The sequence below is a fragment of the Camelus bactrianus genome, chromosome 17 (genome assembly GCF_048773025.1).
Source record: "Camelus bactrianus isolate YW-2024 breed Bactrian camel chromosome 17, ASM4877302v1, whole genome shotgun sequence".
Taxonomy (NCBI): Eukaryota; Metazoa; Chordata; class Mammalia; order Artiodactyla; family Camelidae; genus Camelus; species Camelus bactrianus.
In genome coordinates this window covers 19,392,437-19,412,416 of record NC_133555.1, presented here as the reverse complement: position 1 = coordinate 19,412,416, position 19,980 = coordinate 19,392,437, and the positions used below count along the sequence as shown (strand labels likewise).

The 19,980-nt window shown below is 37.0% G+C and overlaps 1 protein-coding gene across 8 annotated transcripts in view; it reads left to right on the top strand.

The window, feature by feature from the left end:
- TAFA1 (TAFA chemokine like family member 1) overlaps positions 1-19,980 on the top strand; it is a 684,145-nt gene that overhangs the window by 330,803 nt on the left and 333,362 nt on the right. The gene's annotated exons all lie outside the window — the stretch shown is intronic.

Below are 19,980 nucleotides of genomic sequence, written 5' to 3'. Positions count from 1 at the left end.
TGCCTGAAGATTTCTTCACTGATTGAATTGCTGAGTCAGATTTGGAATAAAACCTACTAAAATGGAAATACATGTGATGAGGAACATAGCTTAGTCAACAAGAACTTGTTTCAGGGCAAAAATCAGAAAGATCTGAAGGCCTAAGTGACTCTCAGAGGAGAAGGCTCTGAGCAAATGGAGATCAGCATATGATTGGGGAAGAGATCTGCATGTGTCTAGGTGGACACTACGAAGAATAGTTACCAGCAGGGGAAAAGACTTCACCTTATTCAAAGAAGAGTTTTAGACCAAGGAGAGATCTCCTGTGACAAAATGGGCAAGAAAAGAAGAAGGGAATTGAGGAAGGAGGGTATATCTCAGTGGTAAAGCACATGCTTAGCATGCACAAGGTCCTGGGTTCAATCCCCGTACCTCCATTAAATATGTAAATAAACCTAATTACCTTCCCCCTCCAAAAAAATAAAAGAAATAAAATGCTATAAGCTATTCCAGAACATATAAAAAGAAGGTAGAACATTAAAAAAAAAATGGAAGAAGGGAATTGAGCCCTGTTCTGCCCATAAATTCTTCCCTCTGTCTCAAGTAAATCTTTCATGGGGCTTATTAAGCAGTTTTTCCTCAAAGACTTAAGTACTTCAGCAGGCAAAAGAACACATCTTCCTTCCAAAAAAAAAAAATCTCTCAGATATCATAAACAGAAATTCTTAATATCTGGACACCTACCAGAATAGCAATTGTACTCCCCAGATGTGCCAAGCTGGGTCCACGTGCATACAGAATAACGCAGGATAAATCATAATAGCTGAGTCAGTAGCCCTTTTATCCAGGGATCAGGATTTATATACTACAACTCAGCTCTGTGGTCTCTAGCTAAACAAAGTTGGCTGGGAATAGCTTCATTTTAGGCATTTCATTCACTGCTAGTTTTAAACAGTCTCCTTCAGATGAGCTCAGTCTCTTTTTAGATAAATATTCACAACTTAATATTTGAAAGTCACTTTTGTGTGTGTTTATTTCCTCTCCTAAGTTTTCCCTGTCCATCCTCAAAATCCAAGATGGTGTTAGATGTCGACTAAAAAAGCCTCTGTGTACTCGTGATGATGAAGGAAGGAAGGCTGGAGTGGGTCTAGGAGGCTGGACCATCCCCTGGGTTCTTACTGGGCTACATTTATTTTTTAATTTTTTTCCTTTCTTCCAGTTTTATTGAGATATAATTGACAGATGACACTGTATCACATTAAGGTCTAAAATATAATGATTTGGCTTACATACATCATGAAATGATCATCACAGTAAGCTTAGTGAACATCTATTGTCTCATATAGATACACAATTTAAGAAACAGAAAAAAATTTTTTTTCCTTGTGATGAGAGTTAGGCTGCGTTTAGATCATTCTTGTCCAGCCTAGTGACTAAACATCATTTCCTATATGCAAGTCCACAACTGGTGATACTTCTCTTTCTGCACAATGGCTGGTTCTCCTTTCCACTTCCCACTGGCCACTCGGTGACTTGGTCTTGTTTGGCTCCTGCTGGCTCAGGGGACCCCTCTTGGTTCTCTATGATGATGTTAAACTGATGTCCATCGTCCTCATCTCAGCTTTGACAGAGACCCTAAAAATTACCCTAAAAGATCAATGGCAGATTCTTGGTTCTTAAATCTCAGCTACCATTTGTTGTACTCCAGGGATACTTAGAGATCTTTCCCAGGTCATAAGCAATCCATGGAGAACCGTGGTGAGTCCTGGGGAAGAAGGTCAATCTAATGGAGTCACCTTCTGACCAATGATGCCATGTGGCAATTTATTTTCTGTGGCAGCTTCCATGTATCAGAAGGGTGCACCTTGCTAGTAGCATTTTTTTTCGAGTTATAGGTAGAAAGCGGCTTATGGCATTCTATGTCAATATATCTTGTGTTTTTATTATTCCCCTTGACCATTGGCCCCCAAGGGTGGTTAGAGGTTGATGAGAAATAAGAACTCTAGTTTCTGACGTCCCTGGAAGCATTCTCTATTTCCCCTTAGATGGGAACTTATATTATATCCTATCTTGAATTTTCTCTACCCATGGCATATAGAAAAGCCCCATGGACACAGTCACCAGACTTGTCTCTTGATATGGAAAGGGATCTCTGAGAATTTTTTTTTTTCTTTTGAGAAAGCCTGACTGTTAGAACCATTATCTTGTTACAGACTCAAAGTAAATCTAATCCGACAGTCAACATGAAGCATGGATTTTGTTATTCTCAGTGATGCCTGCCCTTTCCCTGAGGCACTGAAACCCACTAGGGTAGGAAGGCCCCAGGGTATTGTGATTTAAGATGAATGAAAAGTACATCAGTTTAATATTTTCAATAATATTATACCTATCCAAACTCCAATTCCATCCAGTCATGATTTCCAACTTTGATGGGTTCTTGGGTGTTTAAATCATTCACCGCCTCTGAGTTAATCAATCTTCCTCTGACATTCTAAATAATTTGTTTATTTATTGAGTTTATTACTTACTATCTCACTGCCTCCTTTAGAATATAAGATCCACAAGGGCAGGAATCTTTGTTTTACTCACTGATGTATCTCTGGTGCCTGGAACATAACAGAGTCTCATAACTATTTGTTGAATGAATAAACCATGAATGAATAAAAGAAACAAATTCCGCTATGTCCATTTAGCAACAAATATTAAAGAGTTAGTCAGGTCTTGCGTATAGGTGAGAAAGTAAATTGTCATCATAATATTCATTGAAGAATGCATAGAAAGTGGCTATTAGGTACTGAGGTTTCAACATGGAACAAATAGACCTGTACCAGTTCTCACGGAAGGAGAGAAGGAGAGACATTAATTCTAATTCTTGCTCTGCCAATTCTTAGCTCGGTGTTATGGGCAAGTTGTTTAACCCCTATGAGTCTCAGTAGTCCCATCTGTAAAATGAAGAGAGGGTTACCTATCCTATAGTATTGTACCTGGCACATCACAGGTATTCGTTGAATGTTAGTTTCCTTCTGTCCCTCGTCCCCAGGTATCAACTTATAAAATGATTTGAAAAATCAGGGGAATAAATGGTGAAAAGAAGAAATTGAACAGGAACTCTAGTCTCAGCTATAACTGGAATTTGCTTTAGCTCTTGGTGGACATTTTTCTCTGGTTAATGAGGAGTCTTTCTGTAATATAACTGTTGATGGTCCCAGAGAATCACTCCTATGGCTGTGTACACAGGCCACCCATCACAGGAAATGGGCTGTAACCCTCTTAGAGGCCGTTCAGTGATTTGGCCTCAAGCAAGCAGCATTCTGGTCCCTCGTCTTCAAGCCAGAGAGATCTGATTGGCTGTTTCCAAAGTGTGTTTACAGTTCCCTGGACACTCTCATTCTGCCCATGTTTTATATAGCTCTTAGGTTCTGAATTCTGCTGCTTACAAATTCTCTCATTTCTCACTTCCCATGAGAGAGAACTCCTGGATCTTGATATTAGTTCAAGTGGAAACATGCCTGAATTTCTTTGAAGTGGTCTTGCCATTAAAAAAAAGTTTTTATTAATTCAAAGAGTAGTATTCAGAGATATTTTTGCGATGGGATACCTTTGCCTGGTGTTATTCAAGCCTGTGGGCACTCAGACTTGAAAAGCTTTTTATATTAATACTGGAACTCATTGGCTTTTCTTATTATAGATTTAATATCTGAGTATTTAATGTCAGGGACCTCCTTCCCTGTTGGCATGTCTTTGTGGAAATTTCACCCCCTCCCCGCCCTGCCCCCGGCAATTCCCATGATTATCATCCAAAAATGTTATGGAATATTTAGCTTCCCAAGATCTGGGCTGAAGAAACATTTGTAAGCCATGGTCCTTACCCTCCAACAGATTATTCAACGATGATGATGGTGGTGCTGATGATAGTAATAGTAACAACAGTGTTAATAGGTAACATTTATTGAGCACTTACTATGTCTCAGACACTATGTTAAAGACTTCCCATGCATTAATTAATTTAATCTTGGCAAAATGGCCAATGGATTAGGTACTCTTAGTGTCCCTGTTTTGTGGATGAGGAAACAAGACTCAAAGAGGCTAAATGACTTGCCAAAATAGTACAGCAGACTTCAGAAAGATGTCCATCTTCCCACTGTACTACAAATGTTTTGGATACATTATCTTATTCTGTTCTTCTAGCAACTCTGTAAGATTGGAGGATCTGTTACATTTTCCAGCTGCGTGGAAACTAAGGCTCAGAGAGGTTAGGTACTTCTCCAAGATCACACAGCTTGTAAATGGCAGAGCTGGGATTTGAAACAATAAAGCTTGTTCTCTTAAATTTTAAATGAAACTATTATAGGAACTTGATGTCTAACCAAAAAAACATTGTATCACCATGGAACAAGTCTAAATAGTATATATATACACATACATACCCTATACCTTCAGAGAGTTATAATCATAAAGCACTTTTATATAGCTTAGAAATGAGAGCTTGGGAAAGTTTTTCTCAGAAGTCATGGTGAAGAGCAATTGGATGGATTGGAGTGCTTTGAAAGCATCTAATTACCATCCAGCATGTGTCTACCCCCAGGCACGCTCAGTTGGTAAAACGGTGTCTGGGGACCTGAGTGAATACTTCTTTCCCTATATGTACCATTCTGCCTACACCGAGTTTCTCTGAGCTGAGAGATTTAATAACAGATGCTCTGGGATCATTCTTATTAAAGCAAAAGAATTCTGTCTTTTGTTGCCATAGATCAGTTGGCATCCCGTGTTCACCATGAGCACATCCTAAGAGAAATGATCATTGGACACACAAGCACAGTGCAGATCATAACGGGAAGTATAACCTGGGTTGGGTTTCTTGTGATGATAATTACAGAATGTCAGCTTCATTAACAGAGAGGGTTACCCAGGACCCTTCTTTCCCATAGTAACCCATATTTGAAATGAACATCTATCTGCCTCAAGGCCACAACAATTCAGGTTGAAGAGCAGTTAGTTCCTAACCAAACAAAATAAATGATTGTTTCTGTTTTCCTTCCCAGTCTGTGTTTGAGCCTGCGTTCACTGCATGGCACAGCAAAACAAAACATTTCTCGTTTGTCCTAAAAGGAGCATCAGATGAAATGTCTCTTTATGTACAGCTGGGGTTTGTATTCTGTTGTCTCAGAACAAGTTATCTGGTGCTTTGAATACATATAGATTGAATTATCTCATTCGTTCAATAATGAGAGGAGAGAGGGAGGCAGGGCAATGTGTTTCTTGCCTTATAGTCTGGCAGAAGGACTGATTAGGATAGTTTATTGGTCTTGTTACTTCTGTGCCCAGAGCCTAGCACTTAATAAGTGCTCAATAAATACTTGCTACATGACTATATTCACAGTGAAGTATAGTGAGGATGATGATAGAGAGGTGACCAGAGAGCCATGGAAATGTATAGTACCTTGGCCCAACAGACGGCCAAGGCAGAAGCTCTCTCTGCCATTCTTGACAGCCTCCCTGCAGGAGAACCCCTACAGCATGGCAGTCCACATGCCACCACTGTCAGATAAATATGGACCCAGAGCGCGCTTCCCCACACACTAGGGATGAAAGAGTTGACAGGTTGTCCCTCCCATTTTCTCAAATGTGAAATGGTAAGTGATTCATGGGACGCTATTAGTGACCAGCACATGCTAATCCTTCATTACCCATAATTGCCATTGACTACAAAAGATTGGTTTGATTCTTATTGTACAGAATCATGTTATTTTTTTCAAGTGAAACTTGGCAGTGGCTTCAGTGTCATAGCAGACTCATGGTGGAAGTCAATAACTGAATGCATCAAATAGAAAAAAGAAAACAAATCACAGCCTCCCAACTCAAGATATTTTAAAGTGTGACTATTTTTCAAACATTTCCATTAAATGCATCCAAATGAGTAGTGTTTTCTTCAAAAAGGCATAATTTTCTATTATGCTGTGCTGCTCCACCCTTGTCATTTGGGGGTAACCCTTGGAACTCCCTAAGCTTCAGTGCCGCAAGCTATAAAATGCAAAGACCAAAAATAAATGTATAAAGGCATTTATTTCTCTATCTCAGAGATTTCCTAAGGAACCTATGTCTGCCTAGGGCCTCCTTCATTGGTTCATCAATTCATCAAATACTTACTAGTCACTGGTTATATACAATGCATCATGCCAGCCATAAGATGGGATATGTGCCTTGAAGAAGCATGTGATAGGGAGGTGGGGGGAACAGACACCTATACACATTATTATAAGGGAGGATAGTTATGGCAGAGAGAGACTCTAAGAGTGTCAGATGTTTATAAAGAGGGTCTTGGTGTAGCCTGGGGCTGTCAGGTCTGCCAGATGGATTCTGTGCTTTCCTAATCCCAATCCCGAATTTAGTGTTTGATACTGCTTGTCAGTAGGTCTGCTATGAATGTTTTAACTGCATTCAGCTCAATTCAGTTCTTTTCCCAGTGTAATCATTCATTATTCCAGCTGTCTATTTACCCAACAGCAATCTATTAATCAACAAAAGGATATTTCCTGATATTCTTTCAGCGAATCAATAGAGGGATATTTCCTGAGTGTGTATTGTGTTCCCGGTACTCTGCTCTGAAATCAGGGATAAGTGAAATTCCATCCCTCTCCTTAAGGAGCTCCCAGTTTAAGAAATCATGCAAGAAGAGTGCAGGTTGCTATAGCCCAAGTCAGAACACGGTAAGACCATGAGCAGAAACTGAAGTCTGGGGAATGACATAAGCTGGTGTTTTCACACATTACCTGCACCGTGTGCTTAGTGACCTGCCCGACCACTCTAGTCCCTGGAGTTATAGACCCTGTTCTGGCTTTGGGAAAGAAGCCAGGCGAGGCCCTAAAGGGAGGTGAGATCTCTTAGTCCTGGGATGATGAATTATAGAAGCTATCCAATAGAAAGGGCCACCAACATTTTTCAAGCAGAGGGAAAAAGGAGAGCAGGAATGGAACAAGAAAGCAGCAGTGCCCAGCTCTTATGAGAAGGCTGAGGCTGAAATACAGCCGAGAGGTGGTGTTGCTGCTAAGTTCTATCGGGGGTGGTTTCCCTTGGGGGTTTCAGGCATTTCAGAGTGGAGCCATTTCAGACTTTGGCAACTCTCCTCCCCTACATCCGAGTAGATGGTTTCTCAGCTTCAGACAGCTCCTGTTGCCTGTGCGGCCAGTTACTCCTAAAACACCTTACAGGGACCCAAGTTAATGCAGATCTCAACATAGTCAACTCTGAGTTGGAGGAACTTGCATAAATAGTGCTAGGTGAGCCTGGATTTTGTCTTCAGAGACGGGCTAGGGTCAGACTACTTTAAAAATCAAATGCCTTGTGAAAGACAAAAATGTATCCCAGACTGGTTTACTTTTTACAAGAATACAGATAAAGGGGTTGTGGTAACTAGTAACTTTTTGACATTTCTTCTCTGGAGGTTATGGCTTGAGATTCAAGAGAAATGCTTGCTTCCTTTCCTTCTGTGCTAATTCATTTCAGGTAGAAACATCAAGACTGTCTTGAGCTGGGAGGCTGATGGGATCTCTTAAAGTTTAGAAGGCTTTAAACACTCCCCCAACAAAAGTTCTTCAAACCACTTTCCAATTCTTTAAAGACCTTGCGCTTAGGATTTAAAAACCTGCTGGTTAACTTCCATTTAATTACCTACATCTCTGGTAACTGTGGGATTACAATTTTGCAACATCCTCGTAGTGCTGTGCAAGCGTCAATTATGAGTATAGGAGGGTTTTTTTTTTTTTTTCTTTTCACACTACTCTAATTAATAGGGGAACTGGGTACAGGCCTTAATGTCAGTTAACTAATAACCTGCATAAGAAGTTGGCTTTCTTTGTTTTATCCCCACAGTAAATTGCTATATATACATGTAAAACTTTAGCTAGGACTGAGTCTTGAACCCATACTTATGTAAAAAAAATCTGCAATTTGCTGTTCTATATTATGATTATCAAAACTTTACTGATCAATTTCTGAGAAGATAGGAAAAAAGATGTCTGGACTTGCAAGCCATCTCAGTTAGTAATCTACTTCAATCACTTGACAGAAAGAAAGTCACGTAACACTCTAGTTCTTAGATTTTTCATCAGTTATTGATAGTCACTTGCACCCTCCTACCCAGGCCAACTAGCCCTGCTCCAGGCTTTGCTGTTAGGGTCTGGCTCTGTCCTCGTCTGGTTGTGCCCCTCCCCATGGGGATCTTCAGGCCAAGGACTGTGTCCCTCCAGAAGCCATGCCCTCCCCTCTACACCATGCTCTGGATATTTGAGACCCTAGGATTTTCTGTACACATGGCCCTGAACCTGTTTTTAGGCTCTCTTTTTCCTGAGTTTATTCCCTCAAGGTAAGGAAAGGATGTTGGAGATATACACAGATAGGGTGATCAAAGGGTAAATATTTCTGGGGTGGAGATGAAGGACTTTGGCGTCCAAAATCATTTGCTCAGCTCTTTAGAAGGGCAACTGAACAATTCTGAGGAGGAAGTGTTGTGAAGAAAGTATGTTTAACAGTTTTCTTGTTCTCAAATATGCTCATTAACTACATGTCACAGCGATGTCAGCCTGAGCAATTCATTCCTGAAGTTTAGACATTGACTATTTGGTGAAATATGGATAATTCTTTAGGGTGCTAATACATACATATTTAGCAGCAGCAGCAATTAACATTTTTGTATGCATTTGGCCCATTAACCAGTCACCTACCAAGGCTCAGAGGAAAAGCACAGAGGTTTAGTAAGTTTTATTGGTGGTGAATCAGCAAGTGATTGGAAGAATATTGGAATTTCCTGAATCTCTAAGCTCCAGGCTTCAGCACTATAATAGTAAGTAATAGCAGTAGTTAATATTCTTTTAAGATTTGCTTTATACCAGGTTCTGTCCTAAGCACCTTACATGGATCAAATAATTCAATCCTCATAGAACATACGAGATAGCTTCTTTTCTTACCCTCATTGTAAAAATGAGAAAAACTGAGTCTCAGAGAGTGTAAATGATTTTCCCAAATCCCAGGATTAATAAGTAGCAGAGTCAACAATTGAACCCACGTCTCTGATTGTTCCTTCCCATTCACTTAGGGCTCCCACTTTATCTGCATGTGTCTTTCATCAACATAATTTACTGATGTATCATTCATGTGACTCCAGTGCACTATAGGAATTTGAAGTCTAACATTAGACCATCCTGTGTATAATAAGTCATCTTTATTGCCTTTTTTATTATAATTGTCACACTCTAAACTCAGTAGCCACGATTATACCAGTCTCCTATGCTGATCATTAAGAGGCTTGGGAGACTGCCAACATTCGTACTAATATGAGTCTACTGTGTTTGTTTAGTTAACTACCAAAGTGATAAACTGGCATCCAGAAATTCCAAGGACAATTCCCTAAGAATTACTCCATCATTCAATTAAATTTTTATTGTTTTTTTTCAATGTGTGGGAAAATACAGAATTTTTAAATGAGAAAAAGATAAGTAAAAATTATGAAATACATTAACAGAAAAAATTATTTTTATATTGTGATTAAAAATATCACAATCCTAGAATATATAAAGTCACCTTTAAAGGAAATGAATTACCTTTATATTTTATTTATTTTTACATAAATTGCATTGGAATAAATTTTCTCTCTTTTGATGGAACAGGAGTGGAGAACTTTAACTCTAAACCAGGGGCCAAATCAAGCCTATAGCCCATTTTTACAAATAAAGTTTTATTGAAAAACAACTAAGCTTATTGTTTATACATTGTCTATGGCTGCTTTTGTGCTACAACAGCAGAGTCAAGCAAGGACTTGTGATAGAGGTCATATGGACTGCAAGGGCTAAAATAGTTACTATTAATTTAGTGCTTATGGAAAAAAATTTGAAGACTCCTACTCTAAACAGTTTTTGAAACTGAAATGTTGGTTGACATATATTCCAATGATAATTTAGAGCTCCCTAATACCAGAGAAGCTGAAAATGGACTAGAACACAGTTGTGTGAAAACAATTTTTGAACTCTAAAATGTTCAGCCAGTTTAAAAATGCATGTCTTATTTTACTGCCACATTGATTTAAAAAAACCTTGCAAAATCAAGGTGAGGACAGCTAAATCCTACGGTTGCTCTTTAAGCAAAGATATGTCAATCAAATTTACTTACTACAGAGAAACGGAAGACTACAAAAACCATGGGAGGCTTTGCAATAAAACCCAGAATCAAGTATTCATTTTTTTCTCTAAAGTATAATTAAACTGGGAAAATATAAATATCAAAATTCATATAAGAAATACATTTGTTTCTACTAAATAAACTAACTTAAAGTAAAAAAAAAAAAAAAGCCACTGGCACTTGTTTCCCACTAATAAAGGCCCATTTGCAGAGGAGCATTTTTATACAGTAAGAGGGCAAAATGGCATTTTCCTACCTTGATTAGATTGTTTAATTAGTTTCTTTGTAAAAGGCAAAATTTCCCTTGCATTTGAGCTGCTTCCTTTTGTAAACCAGGCCTAATCTACCTGATATTCACAGATCCATCCCCTAAAGCCCTAGCAGACAGAATGTCAGATGTTGGTTCAGGAGACAAAGGGCAGTAGAGAATGTGATTTTCACCTAGGAAATTGGTGGCACTGACTCAACCACAGTTTTTGGTCTCTAATATCTTATCCCCAGGTGTGCCCTTTTTTGGAAAGAAATGTTTTAAATGCCAAAGGGAAATCCTCGTGTCTAACTTTCACACACAAAAATTACATGGTAATAAAAATGAAAGTAGACTTCAAAAATGTTGCTGAAACAATTTGAAATCCATATGCAAAAACAAACAAAAACTGTACTCCAACCTCACACCATATACAAAAATTGAGTTGGAATATATCAGAGGCTAAATGTAAAACCTAAACCTGTGAAGTTTCTAGGAAACTGCCTTCCAAAAGGAAGACTGAACCATAATGGAAATGTTCAGTAGCTGCTCTGTCTGATATGATTGCCACTAGCCAGTGAGGCTACTGAGCACTTGAAATGTGGTTGGTGCAACTTAGGAACTGAAGCCTTAACTTTATTTAGTTTTAATAAATTTAAACTTAAATAGCCACATGTGCCTGATGGCTATTGCACTGGACATCTGAATTTTAGAAAAAATGACAGGAACAAATATTTTAACTAGGGTTAGGCAAAGATTTCTTAGATAGGATGAAAAAGCAGAAACAATAAAAAATAAAGCTCTAATCTGTTCTTAGAAACAATGATCAGTACACATATGTAAACCAAAAAAAATTGAAGGATATTGTATATGTGTATTTACATGCAATATAATGTATATGTGCAGTCAAACTAATAATTCTACCTAATAAAACTGAAAAAAAAGAAAAAGCAGAAACAACAAGAAAAAAATGACAAATGGGACTTTATCAATACTCAAAACTTGTGCTTTTTAAAAGAAACTGGTAAGAAAATGAAAAGATAATTCACTGGCTGGGAGAAAATATTTAGAGCCAAATACCTGATAAAAGACTTGTATTGAGAATATATTAAAAAAATTCTCAAATGCAATAGTGAGAAAACAAAATGGGCAAAATAATGAACAGACATGTCAACAAAAAGATATAAAAGACAAATAAGAACAAGAAAAGGTGTTCAACATTATTAGGCATTAGAGAAAGTCACATTAAAACCACAATGATATAATATTACATACCTGAGAGAATGGCCAAAATAAATTTTTAAAAAATCTGAACAATAACAAATGTTGTCTAGAATGTAGAGCAACTGAAGTCTCATAATGCTGGTCCAAACATGACATGTGAAAGCCCCTTTGGAAAATAGTTGAGCAGTTTCTTATAAAGTAAAATCTGTACTCACCTCTGACCAGTGCTGTGTTGGAGTCAGTCCTTACCAGCTCTTGAAAACCACTCATTCACATCTGTCTCTAACTCCACGTTTAGTGATGCCACATTGGAAGCTTGAAGTATGGCTAGGGTTTGAGTATTTACATTACAGAAATTGACAAATGCTACAAATAAAAGTTTCCTTTGAGGGGATACAATTATTGATTACTTACCGTTTCGGCACTGCATATAGCCTACCAACTGCAGTGCTGGAGAAATGAAAACATATGCCTATCCAAATACTTACACATTAATGTTTGTAGTAGGTTTATTCATACTTGCCCCAAGCTGGAAACAAAGAAAGTATCTATCAATTGTGCATGGATATATTAGCAGCAAAAAGGAATGTAGTACTGATAAATACAATAGCATGAATGCGTCTCCAAAGCATTAGACTAAGTGAAAGAAGCCACAAAAGTTAACATTTTATATGATTCCACTTACACAACATTCTGGAACAGGCAAAATTATAGGGACACAAATTAGTAGTTGCAGGGGCTGGGAGTGGGGGAAGAGGATTAACTACAGAGGAGTGCAAAGGAATTTTGGGGTGATGAAAATAAACTATATATACCTCTGTCAAAATGTTTGAACTATACATTTCAAACAGGTGTGTTTTATTGTATCTAAATTATATCTCACTGAGCCTCATTTAGGAAAAGAACAGATTTCCTACAGAAAAACATCTGTGTTGTAGTTTTTTGTTCTTCTACAAAGAATTTGTTCTGAAAATGTATGTGAGACCAATCACTACATGTAAGAGAAGTTGATAGTCTGATGAAGGAGTCCCTGTCTCTGTTGCTCTCTCATTTAAAAATAAAACTACAAACATGAATTAAACTAAATATTTTCCTTGGGACCTGAATCTACAACATTATCTTCCAGTAGGTTCCACATCACCCCAATTCTTTGAGTATGACAGGTACTCCTGAATTACCAGGCAGGGTATGGTTGCTATTAATCCATCAAATGGGTTTTTAGAGACATGCTGCATCTTACATCAAACTTAAGAGCTCAGAATTCTCCCTCTTTGCCAAGTTCCTAGGAGTGGTTTGATATTATCACGATTTCTGATACTCAGACAATGGCATCAGATAACAAAGTCTGGTTTCAAATCCCAATTCAAAGGGCTAAAGCCTTTTAGTACATAATTTAGTGTCTATTCCAATTTACTACTTCTGTTTTTATTGATTTTACAGGGGACATTGGATGGTTCTGTCTTAGTCATTAGGGTACTAATTCTATTGAACACTTATTAAAAACCAAATTACCTATTCATGCCTAACTAACCCTGGTGATTCAGTGCTAAAATGTGTGGGTCAGGGAATACAGAGATTAACAGGCTGATTGGGTTTTTCTAATCATATTGTGTTTCATTATTTCTGGCCAAGTTTTTCAAGAATTTTGAGTTAGTTAAAAAAAATCACCTTTAGTAGATAACTATTGGATAGCTCTATGGGATGCACGTGACTGTATGATAGCTTACTATTTCTCTTGTCTCAAGTGTTTATTTCATATCATAAAATGTAGAAACTTGCTCTGACAAGGGGTGTGGGAGCTGTTTTTCTAAATGCAGTATACCAGCTGAACTGTCCTGTAATAAATAATATATTTTTCTAATGCATCAATAGGTCCCACACTCCCCCACTACAAAACAGGGCAAAATATGTTCAAATTAGGTAATTTTTCTCTCTAGAATGTCCAGGGTAATAAAGCCAAGATAAGGTAGTGGGGAGATTTTTGAATGCAGTAAAGCCTTAAGACGTGCTCTAGCTGCTGGCTGCCCCACCTACCTATTTGTGCCTGGATATCACAGCATTGGTCGGTGAGTGGTGAGTTTCCTGGAGGAGCTTGCCAGACTAGACGTGAAGTGAGGAGAACAAATTAATCTAGACAGCAGAAAGCCTTACAAGTGCATTAGTCACATTTAACACCTTGAGAACAGTGTCATTGATGATTAGATAAAGATGTAAAAATACAGCTAAATGAGATGTTCAAAATTAAATAGAATGTGATATTCTAAATTTCTGAGTAGCTTTGCTGGTCTTTTGTTATGATAAAAATATAATATGTAAAGTAAAATAGTAAAACAAAGCAGATATGTAGAAACAAAATAAACGTCTTTGCCCAATGCCAGTTTCACTCAGTATTCGTAACTTACATATATATACAAATAGAGAGATCTATTTTAAAAAATTAAAACGTTATCATTTTTACATCTACAATTTTTTTTCAATGAATGATTTGTCATTAAATTCTTCCATGAAAATATCTATGGGTCTTCCTCAAGGCAGCATATAATTAGGCTCTAAGATACATTATAATGTACTTACCTGAACCTGTCTTTAAGAATATTTAGTTTTCCCATTTTTCCCCCATCATAGTACACCTTTTTGTGCCAATTATTTGTTTACTAATGTGACTGTTTCTTTGCATATGTTACTAGAAGCAGATTATTTGAAAAAAATGCTGTTTACTTTGGAAGGATATTGGGTGACATTAAAATGAGAGATTTGGAATGAAGGATCAAAGGGAAGGATGAATTCAAAAGATCATGATTGAATTACTGATTTATGTGTAATATACAGAGCTTTGTGTTCTCAGTTTCAGCAAATATATTTAAAATATCTTCTATGTGCCAGCATTCTGCCACATGCTTTTATATGTTCTTCCTTTCTTTTTTGACTTAGTTTTGTAATCAATTATGACATTTTCAAGCAGTGTCTCCTGCATGTAATAAAGAGGTCTTTTCACAATATCTTTGACTGAGGTTTGTTGCAAGGAATACGGAGCATAATTTCAGATTGTGGTAAATGCTATGAACAAAATTCAATGAAGTGATGCCCAAGAGCTGCTGAGGGAGGAGGACTTTATACAGGATGGTGAGTGAGGGCCTCTTGTCAGAGGTCATATTCAAGGAGAAACTGACCAAGAGGACCCAGCCATGAGATATACCAAGGAAACTTTTTTTTTAATCAAATAAAGGAAACTCTGAGTACAAAGAAACTAAGGCTGGACTAATTTGGATTATTCATAGAAAAAAAATTCTAGTATGTATAGAGAGAAGGCAGGGACCAGGTGATGGAATGCCTTGAAGGCCGGGGTAAAAAGTTTTGATGTTAGAAAAACAAGACACTCCAAGTTCAGGGGGAAGGTCTTAGAGAGGTTTAAACTCGGAACATCATATCTGGTTGATATGATTGTGTGGCTGATTTTAAGTGTTTGGTGAATGAACTAAGGAAGGCAGGGGTGGAAACAAGGAGAAAAGGTGGAATGGTGCTGAGGGAAGAGGTGATGAGGGCATTGCAGACTGAGAGCAATCATGGATTATGGATGTATGTTGGAGGCAGAACATAGGACTTGCTGATGTGTGCATTGTGAAGTGTGATAGAAAGAGAAATTGTGGCCATTTTCCATTGAGAAGAGGAGGGTCTCTGACCAAGAAGTACTTCTTACAATGCATAGCACTGGGGAGATGGAAAAAGTTGGAGTCCAGGACCCACTAGGGATGGAGTGCATTACAAACCCTTTCTGCTTTGGACTGGAATCCTGAAGGGTGGCATTCTGGGAGTGAAGATGGGCCAAAAGTAAACCAGATGTGACTGTGTCACAGTATGAGTTGTTTGAGTCATCCCCCAAATCTCAGTCCCTAACACTAGGATTAATGTGATCCTAAATTGCTAGGGCCCAGATGCCAGGCTGAAAAAAAAAAATGACTGTCTTCCATGGAGAAATATAGGATATTTCTAAAGCTCAAATTATTTCTATAAATGACACTTTAATATCCACAACACTATCAAAGATAACCAGGCATATAAGAAAACATAATATGCTGCTGTTTCCTGGTCCGCATTTTCGGCAGGAAAGATCTATCAGCAGACTACTCAAGAGATAATAGAAGCCAGAGAACAGTGACATACTTTCCTCAATGTACCAAAAAGAAAAAACAAAGTGGCCAATCAAGAATTCTGTGACCAATAAAAATAGCCTTTAAAAGGAAAACCAAGTAATAATGTTAATAAGCAAGAGTGAATGATTTTGCCACTAATATCCAAACTAAAAACTAAAGGAAGTTCTACAGACAGAAGGAAAATGTTACCAGAGAGAATGCTGGAAAATTAAGAAGGAATAAAGATTGAGTGAAGTGGTAAATAGATTATGAATATAAACTGTGTATATAGAATTAATATATGTAATAATTATAGCATATAAGTCACATGAGGGTCAGTTGTGCTAATGCGTTCTAAAATTCTCAAATTCCTGGGGAAGAGGGTACAAATTAAAATACCAATTAACACTAGATTAAAATATGTTAAAATATTCATGTTTTAAACTCTAGGGCAACAATTAAAATAATTGCAAAATATACAGTATAATGTTTTAAAAGAATAGTGAAATAGGGGAAAAGAGAGAGAGAAGGAAAGAGAGAAAGAGGGAAAATAAGACAGGACAAATCTAAAGCACCAACAAGATAGATTATTTAAGCACAAATATACCAGTAATTGCATTAAGTGCTCCAATTAAAAGCCAATTATTTTTCAGATGGTTATTTTTACTAAAACAATAGGAAAAGATACCCCATAAAGCACTAACCACGCAGAGCTGGTGTAGCCATAGTAATATCATAAAACATAAAAGCAACTATAAAACAACACTACCAGAGGCAAAAAAGGGGAATAGCATCCCACTAAAACACTCAGTTCACCAGGAAGATGTAACAATTCTAAATATGTGTGCACTTAGGAAAATGGCTCAAAATACATAAAGAAAAATGGTTACAATGACAAGCAGAAATAATCACACAATCATAGTGAGTGATTAAAAAACTTGTCTCTAGTATATTCTGTTCTTTAACAATCCTTGTCCTTTTTATTTGTTTTCCATGCCATTGTTCTGGTGAATAAACAGCAGCCTTCACTCTGCGAAATGCTTGTATTCTGTGCTTAACCAATCACTTCTTCATAATGTTGTTTACCCTTGTTTTTCTCCCTTTCTTTCCCAAGTAAATATGTAGGTAGTTCTGCACACTTGATTTGACTCAGGTTCAGTTTATTTTAGACTAGATTCCTTCTTGGATGGTGCTGTATACCTTTTTATTGCAACTCTTCATGAGGCATATGATTAATCAGTGGGTTCTGGTGAAGAGTGGAAAAGTTTTAACACCTCTTGTTCAGTAAGTAATATAATAAGCAGACCAAATATCAGTAAGGGTAAAGAAGATTTGAAAGATTCAGTGGATGTATTTAATACTATACCCAATAACTGCAGGAAACACTTTTTTCCCTAGCACATATAGTGTAGTTATAACATTTAGATTATTTTAGAAGAATCATGTCTCTACAAATTAAAAAAAACAACAACATGTAGGCTGTATGTCCTCTGACCAGAGTTTAATAGACATAGAAATTGAGAACAAAAAAGTAACAAACCTAAAGGGGAAATTTTCAGCATTTGACCATTGAGTAAGTATATGACCTACTTGTGTTTTAGGTGAATATGATTTGTGAGATTAAAGAATTTCTCTTTTTGTTGTTTCCTAAGAATTTTTTAAACTTTGAGATAACATTTAATTTTGTCAGTTTTCTGCATTAATTGAAATGACTTCCCTCTTTTATTCTGTTAACGTGGTGTATGACACTTAAAAATCAATCAACTTAAGCAACTTGATTTTTTGAATAAACCCTGCAAGGCATGACATATGGCAGGAATCAGTTTGCTAATATTTGTTTAGGATTTCTTCATCTGTATTATAAATAAGACTGCCCTATAATTTTCCTTTTCTGTAATTCCCTTTTCTGGGGTTTTGAAAGGTTTAATGGGCTTCCTTTGGTAGCTGGGCATTGTTGCAATCTTTTATATTTTGTGGAAGAAATTGTTTAAGATGATTGTTACTTCTTCCCCAAATGTTTGATTGAATTTACTTGATGAAAGAATCCAGGCATCAAGGAAACTAGAGAAAATTAAATGTTATTTCATAGTTTAAAAAATTCTTAGGAAATAACAAAGAGAATTTCTTTAATATATTCACAGAAAACACACATGGATGTTATACTTAATGGTTAAGTGCTAAAAATTTCTCCTTTGAGTATGTTTTAAGTCACTAGGTTGTGGAATAGGTTGTCACTCAGCAACAGTTAACTGATAGCAAAAGGCAGTAGACTTAAACAGATCCTGGACAAAAGAGCATTATATGAATGACCAATAAGCATATGACCAATTGAACATAAGAAGATGCTCGATCTCATCACTCATTAGGGAAATACAAGACCACAATGAGAGTCCCACCAGCATGGCTAAAATTAAAGATGAACAATGCCAGTGCTGATAAAGATATGGAGCAAATTCAATGTTCATATGGTACTGGTGGGAATGTAAGTTGACATAAAACACTTTGATGAACAGATTGGCATTGGCTAAGACAAATATCTTATAGATCAGCAATTTTGCTGCTAGATACATATTTAAAAGAAAAATGTGCATTTGTATACTGAGACAGATACAAAAATGTTCGATTCAACATAATTTATGATAATCTTAAAGTGAGAACAACCCAAATATCCATCAATTTATAAAACTATAGTGATACATTCTTTCAATGGAATACTATACAATTATGAAAACAACTTCAGCTTGGAAAAAAGAAACTCCAGTTAAAAGCAGCAACTTGATGAATTCGGTAAAGGAGGTCCAATGTAAAGAATATATACTATAATTATTTTATAATTATATAAAGCTCAAAAATAGTGAAAACTAAACTGGATAGTAATTTACAGTTCATAGGAGATTCAAGTATAAAGAAAAGCAAAAAAAAAAAAATGGTAAGTATAAAAGTCAGAACAGTGGTTACATTTATTAGGGAGGGAGGGGGCTGTAATTGGGATGGAGCAGCAGGAGCCCTCTGGGATGCTGGGAAAGTTTTGTTTCTTAACTTGAGTGACAGTTACATGAAGCCTTGCTATGTGGTAATGTATTAATTAGTACAGTAATATTTTAGGCATTTGCTGTGAGCATGTTATATTTCACAGTTGGAATGTTAGACCCAGGGAGGCATCATGGGAGTTTAAGAGTGGCAATTGTGAAACCCAACATCCTGTTACTGATCCCACTACTGTTACCTGTTTGTCAATGCAGCAAAAAATTTGGTAAACCAGATGGATTTAAGTCCTCCTTTAGCATTTTGGAATGTTAAATGCTAAGGTAGAATGCTAGTACGATTGGCTGTCCATATTCAAGGATTCAACTAACCCATAGAGGCGGAATTTGCAGATCAGGAGAGTGGACATTTTCATGTGGTTTTATATAAAGCACTTCAGCATCCACTAACTTTGGTATCTGTGGAGGGTCCTGTTTTGACCACAACCCAAGTAATGGGCCCCAGAATTAGTGAGAAATGACACTGATGGACCAGGTTGAGGTTTTGATGTGATTTGGGCAGCATCTTACATCAGCTAAGGTGCCCCTTAGCGTCTTTTGCTCCATCCTTCCTGGGCAGCTTGAGTCATGCTACAGGTGTGTCCCTTCCTGCCTCTCAGCCTCACAGACATGTTAGCAGAAAACACGGCAGGATGCAAATCAGAAAGTGCTTATACCTTATCAGTTCATTCCCCAGGTGCTGCTCCTCTCTCATTTTTTTGTGACAAGAACATTGTTTATTTGTCTAATCGAAGCCTACTCAGTCTATCTAAGGATGATTTAGAATTGCTTGTAATGCTTGTGTAACACCTGTCCTATTGTCACCATGAAACATTCCTGGGGAAAACAAAATTTGGGGATGAAGTGCCCTGTAGTACTGATATGTAAAATTACCCTCTAATAAAATATCTCAGTCTGAGAGATTCTTACACATTAATATGGAATTTAGACAAATACACATAATGCAAATGGAATTAGTTTTCTTACATAAGTGAAGTGTAAGTATTCTTATCGGCTGTGCTATCTATAGTGCACACATGCTGTCTTTTGTGTGTTGAGGAAGCAAATTCATTAGTAGATCATTGATTTAATTTCGCTATTTCTCTGTTTCTTCATCAGTGAAATTAACATTAATACTTTAATTATTCTCAGAAATACCTATAGAACCAAAAGTTGTTTGACCAGCTATCTCACCTGCAGAACTTCT